The 26421-nt window shown below is 46.7% G+C and overlaps 1 pseudogene; it reads right to left on the reverse strand.

Moving 5' to 3' along the window:
• Positions 1 to 23100: 23100 nt before the first annotated feature.
• Positions 23101 to 24033, reverse strand: LOC123158227 (putative cyclin-dependent kinase F-2; annotated as a pseudogene).
• Positions 24034 to 26421: the final 2388 nt, after the last annotated feature.

The following is a 26421-nucleotide window of genomic DNA, read 5'->3' on the forward strand; positions in this document are numbered from 1 at the left end:
GGTCAACAGAGAAACGAGCAACACACTTCCTTCACAAATCAGACAAGTTCTCTCTCGATAGCCATATACTACCTTGGAGATCGTGTAGTTTACAAGCGACCTCTGGCCAGGCTTCTATGAAACATGCTCAAAATTTTACCACACCCTACAAGGGCCATATTATGACACTGTGTCGGGTCCCGAGGATTTCCGGCATCATATGATTTTCCATGGATTTTAACGGCCAATTCTGGCATTGCCGCTGAGGTACATACGCCCCCGGGTGGTGGGTCTTGTCCGTCCTTTGGTTGCACCAGGCCTACACGTACCGTGAATACATCATATATGGTTTTACAAACCACTCCTGTACATCATTTCAGGTGCTCGCATTTTACAAGCGGCCTCCGATCAGGCTTCTCTGAAACGCACTGAAACTTTACCATGCCCTACCATGGCGGGCTCAGCCCGGCCGGAAAGCATGGGAAGGAGCGAGCCGTTTAGACCGATGCCCTTCTCCAAAATTGTTAAGTGTTTACTCGTAATAAGAGGAGAAAATCCTCGCAAAAAAGGAATAAGAGGAGAAAATACAATTGCAATAGCATAAATCTCATTGGTGGAACCAATTGTGGCATGGATTGATGACATGGCTCACATCTATCCATCCATCTCTCCACACCACATGCCACATCCATCCATCTAAAGAAAAGGAGGAAAAAAAGAAAAAGAAAAACAAGACAAAAACCCACCACACGCCTCTCCCTCTCCCTCTGTTGCTCGCCTCTCGCTGCTCCCTCCCCCCACCCACGAAACCCTCGCTGCCGCTGCCTACGCCGCTCGAATCCGCCGTGTTCCGGCGGCCCTCTGTGAGACCCCGGAGATGATTTGGAGAACCAAGATCACGAATTTGTATGCAATCGACTCGAAACGGGGGGATTTTAATGGAAGATACCCCGAATTGGGGACGAGTCTGGGTACACGATAAGGACGAACCCTAAGCTAGACTAGAGATAAGCGATATGATTCTTTTCTGATCCCCTCCTCATAGGCGAGTCGGGTTTATATTAAAAGCTTTTCACCAAAGAGTTACAGTGGGTTAAATCCCAGGAATGACAACAGCTTGGCGAGGAACAGTGGTAACTGGCGCTCCCTTTGATCTGGACCGTCCGTGTTGACTTGAAGCGTTCCTGAGCGATCTGGACCGTCCTTCTTCTGAATTTGGTTTGGCTGTCATTTCTTCAGGGTGGCTGGTTCCCTCTTCAGTTTGGTGGCTCCCGTCAGGCAAGGTCGTGGTCCTGACAATGCCGCCCTCTTGAGAATCGCCTTGTCCTCTAGGTGAAAAAGCCGATGACCTAGAAAGTGGTTGTTGAGGAAGGTTGCATCTTCCCATGTAGCATTGTCTGGAGCTAAACTTTCCCATTGCACTAAGCATTGGCTGACAGGTTGTTTGTTTCATTGTATGATGCGCCTGTCGAGGACAGCTACTGGGTATGTCTTGACATATCCTTCCGGAGTGATCAAGGGAACATGGGGCAAAGGAACCGCATGATGTCCAATGTGCTTCTTCAATTGACTGACATGGAACACCGGATGTATATCAACCCCTTCTGGCAGATGTAGTTTGTACGATACATTCCCCACTTTTTGCAACACTTTGAAAGATCCATAGAATTTTGATCTGAGTTTGAGAGATCCTCTCAATCCAACTGCATTCTGTCTGTATGGTTGGACCTTTAGATACACCATGTCACCAATTTTTTCTGATCTTTTCATGTCAGCATAGTACTTGATCCTGTTTTGAGCTTGCAGGAGATTTTCCTTGAGTTTTTGCATCATGTGTTCTCTGCTTTCCAGTGTAACCTGAGCCTCAGCTGATAAGGTATTTGGAATAGAGAACTCACAGATTTGTGGAGGTTTATATCCATATAGAGCTTCAAATGGAGTGCATTCAAGGATGTATGGTAAGAAGTTTTGTACCGTAGCTCCGCCAATGGCAACCATTTAACCCACTGCTTTGGTTCTTGGAAAACCATCCCTCTCAAATAAGCTTCGAGGCATTGATTTACTCGCTCTGTTTGTCCATCCGTTTGAGGGTGGTCTGTTGTGCTGAATCTTAACTCCACTCCCATAGCAGCAAATAGTTCCTTGTATAACTTGCTTGTGAATATTCTATCTCTGTCAGAGATAATCACCAGTGGAATGCCATGTAATTTGATGACATTATCCATTAATGCTTGAAACACTGACTGCACATTGTATGGGTGAGAGAGAGGAATAAAGTGAGCATACTTGGTTAGTCTATCCACTACCATGTGCTTTTGGAAGAGCTTCAATGAAGTCCATTGAGATATGAGCCCAAGCCATAGGAGCTACTTTGATTGGATCTAACAGACCAGGTGGATGAATATGTTCTATTTTGGTCACTTGGCACACTCGGCATTGGCTCACATATTCTTCTATTGTTTTCCTCATGTGAGGCCAATAAAATTTCCTTTTTAATCTGTGATATGTGGCTTTGACTCCCGAGTGACCACCTAGTGCTGAAGAATGGAATATTTGTAGTAACTATTGTGTGAATCCATTAGCAGTACCCACATACTATCTTGTTTTGTATTTCAATAGTCCATCTTGAAGAGAGAACTGTGGTGTGGTAGAAACATCTGCAGCTACTTTCTGTAGCAAGGCTAAACTGTCAGCATCTCCTAAGTAACCGAATTTAATGTCTTCCACCCAATCTGGAACAACTTGTGTCAGGTTATGACAGGTTCCCTGTTCTTTGACATCTCTTCTAGATAAAGCATCTACCACCACATTTTCCTTCCCCTTTTTGTACTCAATGACATAATCAAATTCCAATAATTTGACCAGAAGTTTGTGTTGAATTCCTTCTGTCAGTCTCTGAGTTGTCATATATTTTAGACTTTGTTGGTCTGTTTTTATGATTAGCTTGTTGCCTAAGATGTAATGTCTCCACTTTTTTAAGCTTTCCAGAATTGCCATGGCCTCTTTCTCATAAACTGACTGTGCTAATGCTTTAGGACCCAAGCTCTGACTGAAGAAGGCTATGGGTTTGCTCCTTTGCATTAAAACTGCTCCAATTCCTGTTCCACAAGCATCAGCTTCAATGGTGAAAGGATGCTGAAAATCTGGTAGTGTGAGAACAGGACATGTGGTCATAACAGTTTTTAAAGTTTGAAAAGCATTGTCTTGAGCTGGACCCCAGTGAAAAGCATCTTTCTTAAGAAGATCATGCAGGGGTCTGCAAATTTTTCCATAATCTTTGACAAATCTCCTATAGTACCAAGGCAAACCTAGGAACCCTCTGAGCTTGGTGACTGTAGTAGGAGTTGGCCAGTGAAGAATAGCTGTGATTTTAGTGGGATCTATAGCTACTCCCTCTGCAGAAATGATATGACCCAAATAAGCAATTTTAGGGGTAGCAAACTGGCACTTTGACATCTTTACTGAAAGATTATTTTCCTTTAAGATTTGAAAGGTAATCTTCAGGTGCTCGATGTGTTCTTCTTTTGTTTTACTGAAAACCAGAATATCATCAAAGAATATCAGGATGAACCTCTTGTGTTTCCCAAACAGAAGGTTCATGAAGTTTTGGAATGTAGCTGGAGCACATGAGAGGCCAAAAGGCATGACAATATATTCATAATGTCCCATATGAGTTTTGAATGTTGTTTTTGGAATATCTTCTTTTGCCATTTTGATCTGATGGTACCCTGATCTCAGATCCAGTTTGCTGAAATTTTTTGCTCCATATAATTCATCCAGTAAGTCTTCTATGACAGGCATTGGAAACTTGTTTTTAATTGTTATCAAGTCGAGTTTTCTGAAATCAATGCACAATCTCCAGCCCCCATCCCTTTTTCTGATCATTATAGCAGGAGAGTAGTAAGGGCTAACACTGGGTTGTACTTCCCCTTTTTTGATCAGCTCTATGATTATTTCCTCCATTGCTGCCTTTTGATAGTGTGACACTCTGTATGGTCTTAAGTTAGGAGGTTCTGCTCCAAGTTTCAGCTCAATCATGTGATCACATTCTCTTGATGGAGGAATGCCTTCCTTTTCAGTGAATATTTCCTTGTATTCATGTAGTACCTCCTTTACAAACTCTGGTACTAGTGGTACTATTGCTTCCTCAGGGCTTATTGCTTGGATATGGAAGACAAAGCCCATGATGTCCTTCTGTAACATCCTTTGCAATTGTACAACTGAGAGCATGGTATGATCTTCCACATGAGTGTGATCCTTTAACACAATGGACTTTCCTTGCTTTGTTACTATGAGAATTCTTTTAATCAGATCCATGTAAATGGGACTATGCTGATAAATCCAGTCTGCCCCTAGTATGATGTCATAGCTGACAAGAGGAAGCACTTTGAAGGCTGATTCAAAAGTGTGATTTTGAATTTTGTATTGCATTTTAGGAACATAACTTTCAGAGATCAGTTTTCCTCCTCCAGCTACTGCCACACTTCTAGGAGGAGCTGCTTTCTGGTTGCAATTGCTCTCAATAGCAAACTGATTACTCATAAAAGTGTCTGAAGATCCACTATCCACTAATGCCACAGCTATTTTGCCAGCAATGTTAATTATCACAGAAAAAGTACTAGGTCCAGTACTTCCCTCCACTGCATTTGATGAAATTTGCATGACTTTTGCTCCAGGTATAGGTTCGGGAGTATTTGGGGCAGTGTGAAAAAGTTGCTCAGGTGAGAGTTGTTCTTCCAACTCTGGAAGCAGTTCCTCTTCTGCTTCTTCTTGTAAGATTTGTACAGTATTAACAATCTTACATTTGTACTGTCTGGACCAAGCTTCCCTGCAATACCAACAGTTTCTTGTATCACTGTTGGTTATTTGTTTTGCCTTGTCAGTATTGTTCCCTGGAATTTGCACAGGTGGAGGTGGGTTTCTAAAATTGTTGGTTGATGGAGTTCTTGTTCTGAACTGACTGTATTGGAGAGTTTTCCTTGCATTAGTTGCTCTCTCATAGTTTTTGGCAAACCAGTAAGCTTCAATAATTCCTTTGGGTCTCTGCCCACACACCTCATGTTTTATATCTGCTCTCAATCCACCAATAAAACAGCTTAGGAGGAAGTTTTCTTGCAGAAATGGATGATCTCTTTTTACCAGTGCCACACAATTTTCAAAATTATGAATGTAATTTGCTACAGAACTGGTTTGCTGAATATTTTTCAACATTTCCATAGCTTCATGTACTGTGGCTTCAGAAAATCTATCTGGCACCATGTTGCAAAACTGTTGCCAACTCACCATCTGCCATGGGACACAAATATTCTTAAGCCAATTTGCTGCTCTTCCTTGGAAATGATCGGTTGCCAAATTTACCCATTGCTCGTATGGTGTTCCAGTCATATCAAAGAATTTTTCACAAGAAATTAACCATCCAATCGGATCATCTCCACTAAACAAGGGAATTTCTAGTCTAGGACCTTTTAATGTGGCCTCTGCAAAATAAGATGGTCCCCCCAGCTGAGTTGCAAATTGATTTCGCTGAGTTTCATGCAACTGAGCTCCAGCTTGATACACTGCATGTGGGTTTGTGGAAACCGGTACATCATTAGGATCAGGGCCACTGATAAATTGTCCTGTGATTGGGTTGTAAGTTTGTGGAGGATGATATAGTGGAGCAACTACAGGAGAAAAATACCCTGTATTACAAGTAAAACCCAAGGTATGCTGCTGCAGTTGAGAGCTATGACTATCCATGGATACTCTGTACCGTGCTTGCTGTGTGGGTTCAGTAGCACACTTTGTACTGTCAGTAAACAAAGGTACTAAAGGCAAAGGTGTCTGGGTACCACATCCCTGAATAGTAACCCCTGGACTCTGAATTTTCATTTTAGCAGGTATTATGGAAACAGGTATCTGACCCGCTGTTTTGGCTGTCTCAGGTATGTCTATGGGGGATTGCATTACAGGAACGGAATTTCGAGTACCTACTGGAGTCGATAACTCTGGTGTTGAGGATTCACTAGCCTTATTGCTGGACAAATTCTGAAGTATCTTTTGCAGCGTCTGTTGAATGCTCTCATTCATATCCAATAACTTCTGTTCCACTTTACGCATAGTTACCATCTCTGATTTCATTTGCATCGCCTCCTGTTTCAGATCTTGCAAATCTGCTAATTCTGCTCTTAGGTCTGCAACTTCCTTTTCCACGCGATCCACAGTGATCTGTTCCTTAGCTCTTGTGTCCGCCATCTTGCCCGAGTGTGGGATGCGACTGAAATTGGTCCTGTCTGCTGCACGCTAGACGGATCCAACTCCCTGGCACACGGATCCCGTCAGATCCAGGAATTTTACGACTGAGAAAGTGTTTCTCAGCAACCGGATCGGACTCAGAGATCTGCACTCGAATGTCACCGCCGCCGCGTTGCCGCCACCAAATACCGCTGCCACGAACTGGGAGGGACGGGAGGGATTTTACAAGAGATCCCAACCTCTTTCCCTCCTCAGCCCGATTCGCCGGCGTCGAGTATCCGCCGAGGATTTCAGCCAGCGCTCTGATACCCTTGTGATACCCTGGAGATGATTTGGAGAACCAGGATCATGAATTTGTATGCAATCGACTCGAATCAGGGGGATTTTACTGGAAGATACCCCAAATTGGGGACGAGTCTGGGTACACGATAAGGATGAACCCTAAGCTAGACTAGAGATAAGTGATATGATTCTTTTCTGATCCCCTCCTTACAGGCGAGTCGGGTTTATATTACAAGCTTTGCACCAGAGAGTTATAGTGGGTTAAATCCTAGGAATGACAGCAGCTTGATGAGGACCAGTGGTAACTGGCACTCCCTTTGATCTGGACCGTCCGTGTTCACTTGAAGCGTTCCCGAGCGATCTGGACCGTCCTTCTTCTGAATTTGGTTTGGTTGTCATTTCTTCAGGGTGGCTGGTTCCCTCTTCAAGTTGGTGGCTCCCGTCACGTGAGGTCGTGATCCTGACACCCTCGCCGGCACGCAGCACAGATCCGTGCTCCCCTGCCGCCGGTCTTCCCTTCCCTCTGGCTAGATCCGCCTCTGGTGGCCCCGAGAGCTCACCCACGACCCATCCCCATGGCTAGGGTTTCGAGGGTGGCGTCCCCTCCAACTCCAGTGTGTCGCTGGCGACTCTGCTCCACCCTCTCCGACGCCCACCGCAAGTCCCACAGGTGGCTCCGCCTCGTGGTCGGTGCTCCTGCACCCGGTGGTTGTGGGGCGGACGCACGCGGCGAGTAAACTCCGGTGAGATGGTGGCCCCCTCCACGGTGTGACGACGGTGCACTGCATCAGCTAAAGCACCCCCATGGTGAGCCCCTCTGCACTCCTCTTTTCCCCCCTTTTCCTTGTATAATGATGCTTCACATTGCTTGTGATATGAATGTGATTTTTGTCAATCTTCACTTCCGCCTATAGCTAGCTAAAAGAAACGCATGTTTGTTTATGTATGCTATGAAAAATCACGTACGTGTATGCTAGCTAAAAGAAGCAACCAAGCTAGTAGCTTAATTGATATACAGGAAACTAGGTAGATGTGTGTCTCTAACAATGTGTTCATCAGGCCGCTCTCAGGTATCGTTTGGGTGCACCAATTAGTTCGGCCAGCCTCTATGCTTTATTCTGATAGTTGCTGGAGTGCTTTTATTTGTGAAAAATTCGATGCAACAAAAAAAATGTTAATCAGTCCGCTCTCTCAAAGTCAAGTTTGGGTTGCTGCATATGAGTGGATTCCTTTTCTCAGTTTGGGAGCTAGGTACTGGTGGAGGTGGTGTATGCATAGTGTAACGCCCCGGATTCGTTGCGCCAGGTGTCCGCCAGTTATTCGCCGTCGTTGCCATGTCATTTGCTTGTGTGTTGCATTTTATCATGTCATCATGTGCATCTCTTTTTGCATACGTGTTCGTCTCATGCATCCGAGCATTTTCCCCGTTGTCAGTTTTGCAATCCGGCGCTCCTATGCCCTCCGGCGTTCCCCGTTCCGTATCCTGTTGTGAGTGGGTGTTAAACGTTCTCGAAATGGCCTGAGGCTTGCCAAGTGGCCTTGGTATAGCACCAGTAGACCGCCTGTCAAGTTTCGTGACATTTGGAGGTCGTTTGATACTCCAACGGTTAACCGCGTAGCCCGAAACCCCTCCCTTTCTCTTTGCAGCCCAACACCCTTCCAAAGTGGCCCAAAACCCAGCAAACTCCCCTCCATGCTCTCGGTCGTTCGATCACGATCATGTGAGCGAAAACCGCTCCTCATTTGGACTCTCCTAGCTCCCAGAAACTATAAATATGCCCTCCCCCCGAAATTCGCGGTCTAGTCCCCCCGAAACCCTAGTCCTCTTCCTCCCGCCGCCACCGGACACGTCCGGCCGCAGCCCGACATGTCCGCCCCGCCGCCGCAGCCAACCCGTGCGTGCCACGTGGCCCGCCGCGGCCCGCCCGAGCCCATCAGGGGCCCGCGCGGCCCGCGCGCCACCGCCGCCGCCCGAGCGTGCCCCTCCGCCCGAGCGCCGCCGCGTCCCCGCCCGCCGGCGCGCCGCCGCCGCTCCATCCCGGCGCCGCCGCCCGTCGCCTCCCGGTGCCCCGGCCCCCGCTGCCCGGCTTCCGCCGCCGCCGGCTGCTGCCTCGCGCCCTGCGCGCGCCCGCCTCCGCCCCTCGTCGCCCCGCGCCCGAGGCCGTCGGCCGCCGCCGCCGTCTGCTCGCGCCGGAGCTCTGTCTCCCGCGCCGCGGTGACCCAGCCGCCGCGCCTCCAGCAGCGCACGGCGCCCTGCCGGCCTCCTCCGCCTCCCCGCGCCGAGATCCGGCCGGATCCGGCGAGATCCGGCCCGGAGCTCCCTTCCCCGGCCATCTTCGTCCATCTCCGGCGAACCTCGAAACCCGTGCATCTCAGATCTGAACGGAGGTTGACTTTCCCCCTCTGTTTTCGTCTAGGTCCCGAAATATTTTGCATTATTATGCCATGTTCATCGCATCATATCTCTGCATCCGTAGCTCCGTTTCGTGCGTGTAATATGTCAAATTTTTTGTCTGAACGAGTACATCATTTCATTCCATTGCATCATGTTCATTTGAGCTCATCTTGATGCCTGAATCATCGTTGCAAGAGTGCTTCATGATGTTAATCTGCTGAAACTGTTATAACATGCTTATTTGTCATTTTTGCCATGATTGATGTGTGCAACCTATGAGGTTGATCTCTACATGTGTTTTGAACTATGTCATGTCTTCTTTACAGAGGTGCTTACCATGTATTTTTGTGATCAATGTGGTGACTAGCACAAGCATGCAAACTAGGCTTCGTAATGTTGCTGATTTTAGTCCCTGTTTTGCTGTTATTTTGATGCCATGTAAACTTGATGCTACAGAGAGATCCATGCATATTTTGAGATACTTCAGTAAGGGTGTTTTGAACATATGGTTATCCTATATCCATTAATGCCCCTGGTTGAAATTATGGAGTAGTCTAGCATGTCGTTTTCGTGCTCTACTTTTGCTTCAAAATGTTTCCTGGCAGATTGTTTACATGTTATTCAATTTTGCCAAGGTTGCTGTAGTTGATCCTTGCATGCTATGAACTTTTTCTTGCCTTGGTTTGTTTCATAAACATGTCTTCTTGCTGATGCTATGCTTATCTTGTCATGCAATGACTTGTGGTGAGTGATTCAAGCTTGTTAAGTAGGGTACTTGCTGTTGCTGTTTTGCTAGGCTAAATCTGTTATTTCATGATGCTATGTAAACCTGCTTCTACAAGTCATTCTATACATAATCTGGAGATGTTCACTAAATATGTTTTGTTCTACATGTCATGCTCTATCCATTCATGCCCCTGGTTGCAATTATAGCTTGCTGTAGCTTGTTGATATCTTGCTCCAAAGTTGCTTGATAATGTTGCTGTCAGCCTGTTAAGATTAAGTTCAGTTGTTGCCATGATTGTTGCTAGTGTTACATGTACCCTATGAACTTGCTATTGTCATGCTTAGCTTCATAAACATGCCTTCTTACTGTTGGTTGCCTTGCCATGCCATATATTGCTTTGTGGTGAGTGGTACAAGCTCATCAACATGCCTTCATAATTCTGTTTCTGCCATGTTTGAATCTGTATTATAACTTGCTATGTTTACATGGGTGCCATCATATTTTCTAATCCTTTTTGGCTCATGGTCAGTAAGGGACTTTTGATCTATGCAATTAGTAGATTCACGCCATGCCTTTGTTTGCCATGATAAGTTCCTGTAACATGTTGTTTGATAGCTCTAAACATTGCAACCTGATGTTATTTTCTGCAAAGTCTGAATTGTTATTACTTACAATCTTGCCATGTGTGTTTGAGCATGTTCTAGTGATTTCTAGAGATAGCTCAGTGTTCATGTTTTGTTATGCTTTACCTGTACATCATGCCCATGCCTTTTGTTCTCATGTTGGGGTGTTGTACCATGTTGTTTTGATGCTTGCAATATGCCTAGTTGCTGTTTTGGACAGCTTGTCCTTTAAACTTGTATAGCATGTGTGTGTTGAACCGTTGCTCCGTTTTGAGTGTGCTTTATATGAAACTTGCTTGATTTTGCATGTAGTTTCATATTATCATGCTGCATCCATGTTTTTGTGTGTTTGCTTGATGTTTGAATGCATTTTGCATCAATGCCATGTTTAACTTGTTTTGCTCATATCTTCTAGGCCGTAGCTCCGAACTAAATGAACTTTATATGTAACTTGACTAGAATCTCGTGTAGATCATCTTCGTGCATCTTAACTTGCTGTTTAACAACTTAAACATAAGGCTTATTCAGATCTGGACCAACTTCGAAATTTGCATATGAGGACTTACCGGAAATGTTATATGTTGTTCCCGGCCTCATTTAAACTTGCCTTGATGTGTTGCTCTTGTTTGCATCATCTCTTGCCATGAGTAGCTTCATGTAGTATTGTCTTGCATCATGCGTGTTGTGTATCATGCCTTGTTCATGTGTGGTGTGTTTACCATGTTGTGTGCTTCTTTTCGATAGTTCCTGTTTCGTTGCGATCGTGAGGATTCGTTCGTCTATGCTTGGTTCATCTTCGTGGCTTCATCTTCTTCATGGATTTGTTCTTCTTCCTTGCGGGATTTCAGGCAAGATGACCGCTACCCTGGATCTCACTACTATCATTTCTATGCTAGTTGCTTCGTTCTATCGCTATGCTGCGTTACCTATCATTTGCTCTTCAAGCCTCCCAAATTGCCATGAACCTCTAACCATTGACACCCTTCCTAGCAAACCGTTGATTGGCGATGTTACCGCTTTGCTCAGCCCCTCTTATAGCGTTGTTAGTTGCAGGTGAAGTTGAAGATTGCTCCATGGAGGACAGGATTTTGGTTGGGATATCACAATATCTCTTATATTATTAATGCATCTATATACTTGGTAAAGGGTGGAAGACTCGGCCTTTTGCCTGGTGTTTTGTTCCACTCTTGCCGCCCTAGTTTCCGTCATACCGGTGTTATGTTCCCAGATTTTGCGTTCCTTACGCGGTCGGGTGATTTATGGGACCCCCTTGACAGTTCTCTTTGAATAAAACTCCTCCAGCAAGGCCCAACCTTGGTTTTACCATTTGCCTCACCTAGCCCTTTTTCCCTTGGGAGTCGCGCTCTTGAGGGTCATCTTTATTTTACCCCCCCCCCCCGGGCCAGTGCTTGTCTAAGTGTTGGTCCAAACTGAGCGATGTCCGGCGCCCCCTGGGCAACCAGGGTCTATGCCAACCCGACGTCTTGCTCATCCGGTGTGCCCTGAGAACGAGATATGTGCAGCTCCTATTGGGATTTGTCGGCACAGTGGGAGGCTTTGCTGGTCTTGTTTTACCATTGTCGAAATGTCTTGTAAACCGGGATTCCGAGTCTGATCGGGTCTTCCTGGGAGAAGGTATATCCTTCGTTGATCGCGAGAGCTTATCATGGGCTAAGTTGGGACACCCCTGCAGGGTATAATCTTTCAAAAGTCGTGCCTGCGGTTATAGGCAGATGGGAATTTGTTAATGTCCGGTTGTAGATAACTTGACACCAGATCCGAATTAAAACGCATCAACCGCGTGTGTAGCCGTGATGGTCTCTTCTCGGCGGAGTCCGGGAAGTGAACACGGTTTTTGGGTTATGTTTGACGTAAGTAGGAGTTCAGGATCACTTCTTGATCATTGCTAGATTCACGATCGTTCCTTTGCTCTCTTCTCGCTCTTGTTTGCGTATGTTAGCCACCATATATGCTTAGTCACTGCTGCAACCTCACCAATTTACCCCTTCCTTTCCCTTAAGCTTTGCTAGTCTTGATACCCATGGTAATGGGATTGCGGAGTCCTCGTGGCTCACAGATTACTACAACAACAGTTGCAGGTACAGGTTGTACGATGATCATGACGCGAGAGCGATGTTTGCTTGTTTTGGAGATCTTCTTCTTCTTCTTCGATCAGGGGATAGGTTCTAGGTCGGCAGCCTGGGATAGCAGGGTGGATGTCGTTTGAGTTTCTGTTTGTGTTTCATCCGTAGTCGGATGGTGCTCTTATGTAAGATGATGTTGTATTCGTGTGGCGTTGTTTGCCTTATGTATGTATCCCCATCTATTATGTAATGTTGATGTAATGATATCCACGTTGCAAAAGTGTTTCAATATGCGGGTCTATCCTTGGTGGGACCTTCGAGTTCCTTTTGGATAGGATTGCATATTGGGCGTGACAAGTTGGTATCAGATCCTCGACCGACCTTAGGAGCCCCCTTGATTGATCGTGTAGTTTGGCCGTTGTTGAGTCTAGAAGAAAACTGTTTTCTGAGTCTAGTTATATTGGAGAGTAGGAATTCTTTTTACTCCTCAGCCCCTTCGTTGCTTTGGTAAGAAATCTTGACATAGGTGTTTTGAATTACTTCTCTTCCCCTTCAAATTTTTCTTTAGGATCACACAGTTGGTTTTCCGATCGTTGGCTCTCAGCTCTTTTCATCCGGTGCATTTCTCGTCAAGTTGACTTGACCCTCTTCATCTTTGAGTTCAATCATCAGTTGTTTTCTTTCCCACCCGCCCACCCTCTTTCATCTCGGAAACGGAGTCCGTAATTGAGTATCCATCCTACTCGTGCGAAGTTTTTGCCTTCTTTCCTCAATGATTTCAACCGGTGTTTTCTCTTCAAGATAGTCGTCATTTCCCCCTCCAAGTTGCCTTTGTTTTCCCGCCCTCCCACCCTTTTTCTTCCCGGAGTGTGACTCTCCCTCGACCATCAATTTCATTCGTGTGGAGCCTCTTCAGTCTTCCCTCAATTATTCCAACCAGTGAATTCTCATCTCGTTCGTCATTCTTCATCCCTTTCTTTTTTCCGGTGCACTCAATTCAAGTTTTTCGGGTTGGTTACATTCTTTTCCTTGGATCAAGTGTTTTTTTTCTTTGCTCGTTTGCCTCTCGTCAGTTTATCCTCCCGGAGTGTTCAAGACATCTCAGGAGATTCGTCTGTGTTCCAATTAATTCGAGGTTGTCACCTCATTCAAATATTTCAATTGTTCTGGTGCTTCATCTACCTCTTCAACAATCCTTCCCAACGGTGTGTTCTTTTAGTGGGCCCTAACCCACAGGTCTTTTTCCAGGATCTTACCTGACTCTTCTAATTTTCCCCGGAGTTATTCTCAAATTCTTTTCAAAGTGTGACGTAAGTATGAATTTCATCAGTCAGATGCCTTTCCAAGATCGATTTCAAATCATTTTCATTGTTGGCTCAACCTCTTTGCTTTTTCATTCTCTCGGAGTATCTCAGTAATTTTGGTGGTGTTTCTCATCGTCATTTGAAGACCGAAGAAGAGTTTTTCCCCTAAATCTTGCCCGTTCTCTCGAAGATTCGTGGTTCTAGCTTCATATTACCCTCTCAAATTATTCCATTTGTCATATATTCCTTTTTCTCACCTATCCGGAGTATTTCAGGAGTGGATTTCTTTTCGTTTCACCGGAGGCCATCATTCCAGAAGAATTCTTCGTCCTCACAATTCAGCTACCGTTATCCAATTATCCCGGTGCATCTGTCAAGTATTCTTCGATCAGCTCGTTATCTCTTCGTTCTTTTGCGTTTAAATCCCCTCTAGCATATTTGTTCCTCTAATTCTTCCCGGTGATTCTTTCTCTTTCATCAGTCATTTTCGAATTCTTATGGTGGTTCATTCAGATTCTTTTTCCTTTGTTATCGTATCAATCCATTCCTTCTTTCAATCTTACCGGTGGTTCATGAAGACTTTCTCAAGTTTTGTGCCACATTCCCCTTAATCCTTTCAAGAAGAATAAGTAATATGCAAAATCCATTGTTAGTCATCAATTTAATTTGATGAAGGATAAGCATACAATAAATCTTATTCTTATTTCATCCAAGTGAGTAATCTCTTCCTTCAAAGTTTGTTCTTGATGAATAAATTCTAGTTCCAAGTGTTTTCATCTTTTCTTTTTCCGGAGTTCAAATTTTTCCTCCACTATTTCGTCGGAACCCCCATCTAAATCATCGCAAGGCTCATCTTATTCTTTCATACTTCATTCTATCTCATCATCCTTTTGTACCGGAGTTCTTCATGGTGGTTCTTCATGATTTAATTCATTCCTCAAGTGTTCATCAAGATTCGTGTAGGCGAGGCTCAAGTATTCTTCTTTTTGCTTCGCGAGGTGCATTTAAGTCTCCGTAACTTTTGAAGTGGAGTTTTGCATTTCTTCGTTCTTCTCAGATATTCAAATCCATTCAATCCTTCCTTCTAAGTTCTTTTCATTCAATTCTTCCAAAGGCATTGCATTTTTCATCTCGTCAAGTGACATCTCTTTGGGTGAAGCTCATGCTCTTTTCTTTCCATGTTTCAGTCGGAGTCCTGCCTAAATCTTTCAGTCTTGTTCGTTTCTTATCTTGTTCTAACCGGAGTGGTTTCATAGTCTATCTGATTCCGTGAGCTTTCGATTCTCGTCATTCTCGTCGTTCCTCTCTTCTTCTCGAGTGCTCTCGATTCCTTTCTTCTTTTCTTGAGTTATTGTTTTCACCTCATCTCTTTTCCCTTCCGTCTCGGTCGTAAGATCTCGGGACGAGATCTCTTGTTAGTGGAGGAGTATTATAACGCCCCAGATTCATTGCGCCAGGTGTCCGCCAGTTATTCGCCATCGTTGCCATGTCATTTGCTTGCGTGTTGCATTTTATCATGTCATCATGTGCATCTCTTTTTGCATATGTGTTCGTCTCATGCATCCGAGCATTTTCCCCGTTGTCCCTTTTGCAATCCGGCGCTCCTATGCCCTCTGGTGTTCCCCGTTTCGTCTCCTACTGTGAGTGGGTGTTAAACGTTCTCGGAATGGCCCGAGGCTTGCCAAGTGGCCTTGGTATAGCACCGGTAGACCGCCTGTCAAGTTTTGTGCCATTTGGAGGTCGTTTGATACTCCAACGGTTAACCGCGTAGCCCGAAACCCCCCCTTTCTCTTTGCAGCCCAACACCCTTCCAAAGTGGCCCAAAACCCATCAAACTCCCCTCCATGCTCTCGGTCATTCGATCACGATCGTGTGGGCGAAAACCGCTCCTCATTTGGACTCTCCTAGCTCCCAGAAACTATAATGCCCTCCCCCCGAAATTCGCGGTCTATTCCCCCCGAAACCCTAGTCCTCTTCCTCCCACCGCCACCGGACATGTCCGCCCCGCCGCCGCAGCCAACCCGTGCGCTCCACGTGGCCCGCCGCCGTCCCTCCGTGCCGCGGCCCGCCCAAGCCCATGCACGGCCCGCGCGCCGCCGCCGCCGCCCGAGCGCGCCCCTCCGCCCGAGCGCCGCCGCGTCCCCACCTGCCGGTGCGCCGCCGCTGCTCCGTCCCGGCGCCGCCACCCGTCGCCTCCCGGCGCCCCGGCCCTCGCCGCCCGGCTTCCGCCGCGGCCTCGCGCCCTGCGCGCCCGCCTCCGCCCCTCGTCGCCCCGCGCGTGAGGCCGTCGGCCGCCGCCGCCGTCTGCTCGCGCCGGAGCTCCGTCTCCCGCGCCGCAGTGACCCAGCCGCCGCGCCTCCAGCAGCGCACGACGCCCCGTCGGCCTCCTCCGCCTCCCCGCGCCGAGATCCGGCCCGGAGCTCCCTTCCCTGGCCATCTTCGTCCATCTCCGGCGAACCTCGAAACCCGTGCATCTCAGATCTGAACGGAGGTTGACTTTTCCCCCTCTGTTTTCGTCTAAGTCCCAAATATTTTGCATTATTATGCCATGTCCATCGCATCGTATCTCTGCATCCGTAGCTCAGTTTCGTGCATGTAATATGTCAAATTGTTCGCCTCAACGAGTACATCATTTCATTCCCTTGCATCATGTTCATTTGAGCAAATCTTGATGCCTGAATCATCGTTGCAAGAGTGCTTCATGATGTTAATCTGCTGAAACTGTTATAACATGCTTATTTGTCATTTTTGCCATGATTGATGTGTGCATCCTATGAGGTTGATGTCTACATATGTTTTGAACTATGCCATGTCTTCTTTACAGAGGTTCTTACCATGTATTTCTTTGATCAATGTGGTGACTAGCACAAGAATGCAAACTAGGCTTCGTAATGTTGCTGATTCTAGTCCCTGTTCTGCTGTTATTTTGATGCCATGTAAACTTGATGCTACAGAGAGATCCATGCATATTTTGAGATACTTCAGTAAGGGTGTTTTGAACATATGGTTATCCTCTATCCATTAATGCCCCTGGTTGAAATTATGGAGTAGTCTAGCATGTCATTTTCGTGCTCTACTTTTGCTTCAAAATGTTTCCTGGCAAATTGTTTACATGTTATTCAATTTTGCCAAGGTTGTTGTAGTTGATCCTTGCATGCTATGAACTTTTTCTTGCCTTGGTTTGTTTCATAAACATGTCTTCTTGCTGATGCTATGCTTATCTTGTCATGCAATGACTTGTGGTGAGTGATTCAAGCTTGTTAAGTAGGGTACTTGCAGTTGCTGTTTTGCTAGGCTAAATCTGTTATTTCGTGATGCTATGTAAACCTGTTTCTACAAGTCATTCTATACATAATCTGGAGATGTTCACTAAATATGTTTTGTTCTACATGTCATGCTATATCCATTCATGCCCCTGGTTGCAATTATAGCTTGCTGTAGCTTGTTGATATTTTGTTCCAAAGTTGCTTGATAATGTTGCTGTCAGCCTATTAACATTAAGTTCAGTTGTTGCCATGATTGTTGCTAGTGTTACATGTACCCTATGAACTTGCTATTGTCATGCTTAGCTTCATAAACATGCCTTCTTACTGTTGGTTGCCTTGCCATGCCATATATTGCTCTGTGGTGAGTGGTACAAGCTCATCAACATGCCTTCATAATTCTGTTTCTGCCATGTTTGAATCTGTATTATAACTTGCTATGTTTACATGGGTGCCATCATATTTTCTGATCCTTTTTGGCTCATGGTCAGTAAGGTACTTTTGATCTATGCAATTAGTAGATTCATGCCATGCCTTTGTTTTCCATGATAAGTTCCTGTAACATGTTGTTTGATAGCTCTAAACATTGCAACCTGATGTTATTTTCTGCAAAGTCTGAATTGTTATTACTTGCAATCTTGCCATGTGTGTTTGAGCATGTTCTAGTGATTTCTAGAGATAGCTCAGTGTTCATGTTTTGTTATGCTTTACATGTACATCATGCCCATGCCTTTTGTTCTCATGTTGGGGTGTTGTAGCATGTTGTTTCGATGCTTGCAATGTGCCTAGTTGCTGTTTTGGACAGCTTGTCCTTTAAACTTGTATAGCATGTGTGTGTTGAACCGTTGCACCGTTTTGAGTGTGCTTTATATGAAACTTGCTTGATTTTGCATGTAGATTCATATTATAATATTGCATCCATGTTTTGGTGTGTTTGCTTGATGTTTGTATGCATTTTGCATCAATGCCATGTTTAACTTGTTTTGCTCATATCTTCTAGGCCGTAGCTCCGAACTAAATGAACTTTATATGTAACTTGACTAGAATCTCGTGTAGATCATCTTGGTGCATCTTAACTTGCTATTTAACAACTTGAACATAAGGCTTATTTAGATCTGGACCAACTTCGAAATTTGCATATGAGGACTTACCGGAAATGTTATATGTTGTTCCCGGCCTCATTTAAACTTGCCTTGATGTGTTGCTCTTGTTTGCATCATCTCTTACCATGAGTAGCTTCATGTAGTCTTGTCTTGCATCATGCGTGTTGTGCATCATGCTGTGTGGTGTGTTTACCATGTTGTGTGCTTCTTTTCGATAGTTCCTGTTTCCTTGCGATCGTGAGGATTCGTTCGTCTACGCTTGGTTCGTCTTCGTGGCTTCATCTTCTTCATGGATTTGTTCTTCCTTGCGGGATTTCAGGCAAGATGACCGCTACCCTGGATCTCACTACTATCATTGCTATGCTAGTTGCTTCGTTCTATCGCTATGCTGCGTTACCTATCATTTGCTCTTCAAGCCTCCCAAATTGCCATGAACCTCTCACCTTTGACACCCTTCCTAGCAAACTGTTGATTGGCTATGTTACCGCTTTGCTCAGCCCCTCTTATAGCGTTGTTAGTTGCAGGTGAAGTTGAAGATTGCTCCACGGTGGACAGGATTTTGGTTGGGATATCACAATATCTCTTATATTATTAATGCATCTATATACTTGGTAAAGGGTGGAAAACTCGGCCTTTTGCCTGGTGTTTTGTTCCACTCTTGCCGCCCTAGTTTCCGTCATACCGGTGTTATGTTCCCGGATTTTGCGTTCCTTACGCGGTCGGGTGATTTATGGGACCCCCTTGACAGTTCGCTTTGAATAAAACTCCTCCAGCAAGGCCCAACCTTGGTTTTACCATTTGCCTCACCTAGCCCTTTTTCCCTTGGGAGTGGCGCTCTCGAGGGTCATCTTTATTTTACCCCCCCCCCGGGGCCAGTGCTTGTCTAAGTGTTGGTCCAAACTGAGCGATGTCCGGTGCCCCCTGGACAACCAGGGTCTATGCCAACCCGACGTCTTGCTCATCCGGTGTGCCCTGAGAACGAGATATGTGCAGCTCCTATCGGGATTTGTCGGCACAGCGGGAGGCTTTGCTAGTCTTGTTTTACCATTGTCGAAATGTCTTGTAAATCGGGATTCCGAGTCTGATCGGGTCTTCCTGGGAGAAGGTATATCCTTCGTTGATCGCGAGAGCTTATCATGGGCTAAGTTGGGACACCCCTGTAGGGTATAATCTTTCGAAAGCCGTGCCTATGGTTATAGGCAGATGGTAATTTGTTAATGTCCGGTTGTAGATAACTTGACACCAGATCCGAATTAAAATGCATCAACTGCGTGTGTAGCCGTGATGGTCTCTTCTCGGCGGAGTCCGAGAAGTGAACACGGTTTTTGGGTTATGTTTGACGTAAGTAGGAGTTCAGGATCACTTCTTGATCATTGCTAGATTCACAACCGTTCCTTTGCTCTCTTCTCGCTCTTGTTTGCGTATGTTAGCCACCATATATGCTTAGTCGCTGCTGCAACCTCACCACTTTACCCCTTCCTTTCCCTTAAGCTTTGCTAGTCTTGATACCCATGGTAATGGGATTGCTGAGTCCTCGTGGCTCACAGATTATTACAACAACAGTTGCAGGTACAGGTTGTATGATGATCATGACGCGAGAGCGATGTTTGCTTGTTTTGGAGATCTTCTTCTTCTTCTTCGATCAGGGGATAGGTTCCAGGTCGGCAGCCTGGGATAGCAGGGTGGATGTCGTTTGTGTTTCATCCGTAGTCGGATGGTGCTCTTATGTAAGATGATGTTGTATTCGTGTGGCGTTGTTTGCCTTATGTATGTATCCCCATCTATTATGTAATGTTGATGTAATGATATCCACCTTGCAAAAGCGTTTCAATATGCGGGTCTATCCTTGGTGGGACCTTCGAGTTCCTTTTGGATAGGGTTGCATATTGGGCGTGACAGATAGATAGCATACACTTGCACATTTTTTTGAGTTCTTCTGTTGCGAATGAAAACAACCATCATGGATCTCCTCTGTTTTCAAACAGCTTGCTTCTCCATGTATGTCTTATGCAGCATATTCATCTTGCTCCTCTTTTATTCAGTAGCAACGGAAGTTGATGAAATTTAAGTGTCGTGTTGTTCTAGAGATGCAAGGAGGGAGGGACGACCATGGATTGGACTACAAGGATTGGATGCAAACCAATGCACATGAGGAGGAGAGATGCAAGCCATGCCATGACCTGAAGGTCCCTGCCGTGAACCCCTTCCCCTTCACGTGTATAATCATGCTCAACATATGATTTTTTTAATCTTCAATTCAGCATAGCTAGCTGTTGTAGTACTTGCTTGTCTCCTTCCAAATGTTGCCCCAGTCCGTTGAGTTTCTTATTGCTCCAGGTAGTACTGCTATTTTTCTGCTCTGCGATTTGACGTGCATGGTTCCAGGCTCCCAGTCTACCACTTTTGTTGTTGTGATGTCGAGCTCTGCTTTCTTTATTATCACGAGTTGCAAAATTAGTAGGAAGTAAACTTTTGTTAACTTGTTGACTGAACCAATGGAACTACTGTTGTATTTGATTTGTCGCTCAACTAGTTCTGCAATGATTGGATCGAATGATGGCATGACCCTATTGTTATCCTTGCAATTATCTTGGTCTTATAGATGTTATTGTTCCTATCATATAGCACATGCTACTTTCTTTATTAGTTGGCTGCTGGTTCTATTTGTTCATATGTATAAGTGCTAATGTTTCTTTGTTATCTTATAAAGGATATAGTCTTTCATTTGTATATAGTTGTAACTCTCTTATTGTTCAAAACTCCTAAGTGCTAGCTCCTACAGCAAAGGCATTTCCCTAAGGGGAATGCTACATTTTAACCTTAATCAAGTTTTTCCTATTTGTTGTTTCTTGTTTTGCAGGTTGATGAACTGGAAGAAAGAAGCAGAAGATGAAGTAGATAGTTTAGTATAGGTTTAGTTTAGGACTTCTCCTTTCTTCTTTTATTTCCTTTTCCTCTAAGTGTAATTCCTGAATGCTTGTAGTTGACATTCATATTAATAAAGTCTATTGTTTATTATTCAGACCAAATAATTGCAATGCTTCATTTATTATGAATATAGTTTCTTTTATTCAGTTTTTGCAATATCACTTGTATTTTTTCATGAATATATGTTTGCATCTATGCCTACAGCAAAGCCACCAGCATAAATGCCATGTGGTAGCTCCTGGCCGAGGACTATGCCTACGGCAAAGCCGTCGACATAGATCGTCCGTGCCTACGGCTTTGCTGTAGGCATAGTACTCAGGAGCAACCATGAGCTGCCACATGGCAAAACTATGCCGACGGCAAAGCCGTAGGCGTAGTTTTGCCATGTGGCAGCTCCTGGTTGGTTGTACTTCGCGACGGCGCCGTCTGCTGCTGTCTAGTCCTTTTCTTTGCCGACGGTGAAACTATGCCGACGGCTGTATGGAAGCCGTCGGCATAGACAGCTATGCCGACGGCTTTAGTATGCCGACGGCCTGACAAACTACGCTGACGTATTCTATGTCGACGGGGGTATGCCGACGACATTGTGGCCTAGGCCGACGGCCTTGGGCCGTAGGCATAGCCCCTGATTTCGGTAATGGCTGTTTGCGCTGCCGCCTCACCGTGGATGGTAGAGAGCGCACAGTACGGCGTCGGGATGCTGCAGTGCACAAGCTGACCACCCAGGACGTCGGGGACGCTGTCGAGGAGGATCTCCCTCCTGGTCCATCCACGAGCACAGGAGCGCAATGCGAAGCGCGAGCTTTTCCTTGTCCGGGTTAGTGGGGCTCGACAAGTTGGCGTTGGCTAGTCCCACTCACTCGATCTTGTCGAAGCCGGAGGCGGCCATGGCAGAGGGGACTGATGAGAGATTGGGTGGAAGGGGAGGAGACAGAGGGGAGCATAGAGGGCGAGAGGACTGAAGCGGAGTGGGGTTTGACTAGGGTTCTTCGTCCGAATGTGGTTTTTGTGGGGACGGTGGTGGGGGCCGTGTGGGCCATAGCGGGCCGGTCTGACGTGGCGGCGGTGTCTAGGCGCGTCCAGGCTTTCCATATCCACCCTAGATATGGGTCGGATATGGAAACTTCCGGCCAGTTCGAATGTGTGGATCGGATTTGTGAGGCGCAGCTGGGTCACATTTTTTGTGTTTTCAAATTGATAGAATGGGATACCGTTGGCCTTGTTTGCTGTGCAATGCAACAGCGAGAAACGGTTGATGTTCGATGTTTTGAGTGAAAATGTCCCTGGAACAACCAGCATTTTATTTCCGGGTGCTTTTGTTGAACAACCAGCATTTTATTTCCGGATGCTCTCCCAACAAAGGCTAAGGCTGTCTTTGGTTTACAGGAATTTCATAGGAATCTTGTAGGATAGGATTGTTGTAGAAAAAAATCCTTTGAAGGCCTTTGGTTTACAGGAATTGAATTCTATTCCCGTATGGGATTTGTTCCTTTCCTTCAGATTTCACAGGATCGGAAACATTAGGTCCGAGCTGATGGAAAATTTCCTATGGCGATCGACATGCGCGCGGATAACTGTTCCCTGCTTTTTTCGCTCAATCGCATGCAGACAAGGATGGCAAAAGAAATAAAAAAGTTGAATCAAATCTGTGTCCAGTCCTCCCTCCTCGCACAGAACGGCACAGCTCGCCGGAGCGATTCCGGCGGGCGAGGGACGCGGCCACATCCAGTAGACGGGCAACGACCACCGGCGAGCTGGAGAGCATCTACTGTCGACCGGCAAGCCTACAGGCTCCAGCAGCGCCCTCCGTAGTGTTCTAAACGCTTTTATATTTCTTTACAGAGGGAATATAATTGTTCACATTATTAACCATAAACCAAATGACATTATTTTTTTATGTTTTCTATGTGTGTTTCTATCCCGCGAACCAAATGACATTTAGTTTCCTATTCTTATAGTATGAGCATTCATAGGATTTCAGATGCATGCCATCTCATTTCCTATATTTTTTCTATTCCTATGAAATTCCTACCCTATGAACCAAAGGAGGCCTAATTGTTTTGTATGCTGATCACCGATCGTCTCTCCATGTCGCGTGTCGTGGAGACGTGTACTGGTCTGCAGTATTGATAGCACAGTGATATGGCACTATGTCAAACCAACTCATTTACAATTCCATTACAGCTCAAGCTTTGTACACCTTTCAAGCATGCTTACAAGGTGCATGCGTTCGTCCCTGGCAGTAAACTCGTCAGTATACATTACAAAATATAAATCATCTTTGTACATTGGTGGTCGAGCACGCATCCTATGCGGCTGAAGCTGGGACGTCGGCGGTGCCAGCAAACCATGGGCATTGGAGCGCCATGGCCGCTGGCAGACGCTCGCCGGGGTCGCAGGCGAGGAGCCCCTCTAAAACCTCGAACCCGTCGCGCGACAGGCGCTCCTCCGCGAACAGCTCGCGCAGTCGGCTGCCGCTTTGTCGGGTTAGCAGCTTCTGCCCCGCGGCGGCGAGCGGCGTGGATGCCATGCACGTGCTGTCGAACACGCGGAAGATTCTCCGGAGCTGGTCGGTCGCGCTGTCACCAGGGAACAATGGCTAGCCGGCGAGCAGCTCCACCATGACGCAGCCGAGCGACCAGGCGTCCACGAGCTCGTCGTAGTCCGGCTTCCCCAGGAGCATCTCCGGAGCCATGTACCAGAGCGTGTCGGCCTGACCGCGCGCGGCGGAGCGCGGCGCGCTCGCCATGGAAACGGCCAGCCCGAGGTCGTATATCTTCACCACGCCATCGCCACCGACGAGGATGTACCGGGCTTGATGTCCCGGTGGACGATGCCGCGCTCGTGCATCCTCCTAGCGCCGCTCAGAAGCTACCGCATGACGCGGCGCGTCTCCTCCTCTGCAAACGGCCCGCGGCGATCACGCAGAACGTGCCGCTGAGGCTCGGGCCGCACGAGGCTGCACTGCCAGGTGCGGGAGTCCCGCGCGATGCCGTGCAAGCCGACGACGGAGGGGTGGCCGCGGCACGCCACCAGGTCGCGGTGGAGCGGAGCGCGTGGGCATGGCGCCTCCTCTTGCTGCTGCCGTCGTCGGGCGAGCGGACGAGGCATTTCAGAGCGACGTCCGCGCCGGTGGCGCGGTGGCGCGCCTTGACGACGACGAGGAAGCCGCCCTTCCCGAGCACGCGAGTCAGCGGCGTGGTCGTCGATCATGGCGCCAATGGCTGCTTCCGCAGCGGCTCTTCGCGAGACGGTGGCCATGGGGTTCCCGCCCCCTCTGCTTCAGAGAGCAAGTTTTCGTGGCGCGCGCGCAACGCATGGTGCGCGTTTGCCGCTGTTCGATCGGATTCCGATCAGCTGGAGGGAAACGCGCTTCCGAATTCGACCGGGAGTGGAGTATGGCACCGCCTCGCCGGGAGATATAAGCTGCATTGGGGGCCTCGTGGTAGGCGATCGCCTTCTTCCTCCCCAATTTCCCCATCCAATCCTCCCCACTCCCCCATCCAATCCAAAATCGATCGCAGGAGCCCGCGGGAAAGCCGCCGCCGCCATGGCCGGGCAGATGCTCCGCCGGTGGAATAGCTTCTACGGCGCCTTCGACCCCGTGGACGCCGCCATCGAGGCTGTCGATCCAGACCAATTTTCCCGCCACGTGTTCCAGCGCGCGAGGGGGGACCTGTTGGTATGGCTCTGCAACGCCGCCGACGACGACCAGGCGGAGCGTATCTGCGGGATTCTCGACGACCTCATGGCAGAGTCTCTCGAGACGCTCAGGGTGGTTCCATCAACGCCGGGTGTGCCCATCTCCACGGAGCTCGACGAGTCTGTGCGCGCGCTGCGGGAGCACGACTCGGAGCGCATCCGCCTCCTCGCGCGCGGCATCGTGAGCGGGTGGGAGGCCTCCGTCGAGGACGACGTCGTGAAGGTCACACCGGCCATGCCAATGAAGAAGCTGCCGCGGCCCAAGGCGACCGTCGGCCAGCAGCAGCAGCGCGTCTTCGCCGACCCTGACGCGGAGACGAAGCGACCTCCCAAGATCGTCGGCGAGCCGTTGTCCAAGAAGACGGCTGAAATCATCAAAAAGGTGTCCGATCCTGCCGCCGGCTTCGTCGACGGTGATCGTGCCGTGTTCTGCTCGGAGGAGAAGATGGAAGCTGCAAAGCGCAAGCTCCGCCAAGGTTACCAAGAAGCAGAGGACGCCAAACGGCGGCGCAGGACGCAGTTGGTGCAAGCGCCCAAGATGATGCAGCCAATCAGGAGGTGCACCAGCTCCATGGTGAAGAAGACCTTCGCGGTCAGGACGCAGCTTCACGTGTAGCTCTAGTCAAGAAACTACTGTAGTAGATCCAGAACTAGTGTCCTGGTCACATATTATATGTAATCCTTCTTCTCGAATCTCGAACATGCCATACTGCAGTTGAAACTAGCACGACTGCAAATGTAGTTGCTCGTAGCTCGTATGCACATGATCGAAAGAAGTTGATGAATTGAATCCAAAGAAGTTGTTACAAATCTGATGAAATCTGCAAAGAACTTGGAAAGAAATTACTCTTCATGGTGGGAAACATGTGTTTGCATCGAATTATGTTACTCTGCACGCATCTAAGCAATCAACAAAGCTCCTTTTAAAATGGACCGGGATACCCTAAAAAAATATGGACTGGGATATCCACAATAATTCTACGCGCTAACTGCCACACGTGCGGCAAGAAGGAAGACGCACCACACGTCTCTAATGTAAACAGATTGCCATGTCATCGCATGCATCCATGCAGAAATCTTTTTAGATTTTCAGTTTTTAAAATGTTTTATCTCTTAAACGAAAAATCCGATTGAAAATCCGTTTTCTCCATTAAATCCCTCGCGATGAGATCTTCGAAACTAGATCCCATGTTGATATGTTTTGATGAAAAAAAAATTAGATTAAAAGTTGCCATGTCTATTGCATATGAATTGCCATGATGTTTACATTGAAGTTGCCATGATATGTTTCAGCTATTTTCTTCTACATTTAAAAGTAAATTTTGACATTTATAAAACGGGAAATTAAAAAACTAGACTTGCCACGAAACATAAACTAAAATTGCCATGATAGATGCACGTAAAATTGCCATGGTTCATACAAAAATAATTTTCATGATCAAAGTACTGGAGTTGCCATCATCAAAATACTAAAATTGCCATGATCTACAAACTAAAATTGCCACATGACAACTTTAGTTTAAGCCCTATGGCAACTGTAGTGTAAACATCGTGGCAACTTCTGGCAAAAAAAAATTCGTCGAAACATATCAACATGGGGTCTAGTTTTGAAGATCTCGTCGAGACGGATTTAATGGTGAAAACGGATTTTTAGTTTGCTTTTTTATTTAGGAGATACAACATTTTTATGCTGAAAACCAAAAAAAAAATCTGCTGATGTCATCTATTCATACGTGGCAAAATAAGTGGTGATGGAGGCGTGTGGGCGATGTGCAAACGCCCACACGTGTGGGCGTT

This window comes from Triticum aestivum, chromosome 7B, assembly GCF_018294505.1.
Source record: "Triticum aestivum cultivar Chinese Spring chromosome 7B, IWGSC CS RefSeq v2.1, whole genome shotgun sequence".
Classification (NCBI taxonomy): Eukaryota; Viridiplantae; Streptophyta; class Magnoliopsida; order Poales; family Poaceae; genus Triticum; species Triticum aestivum.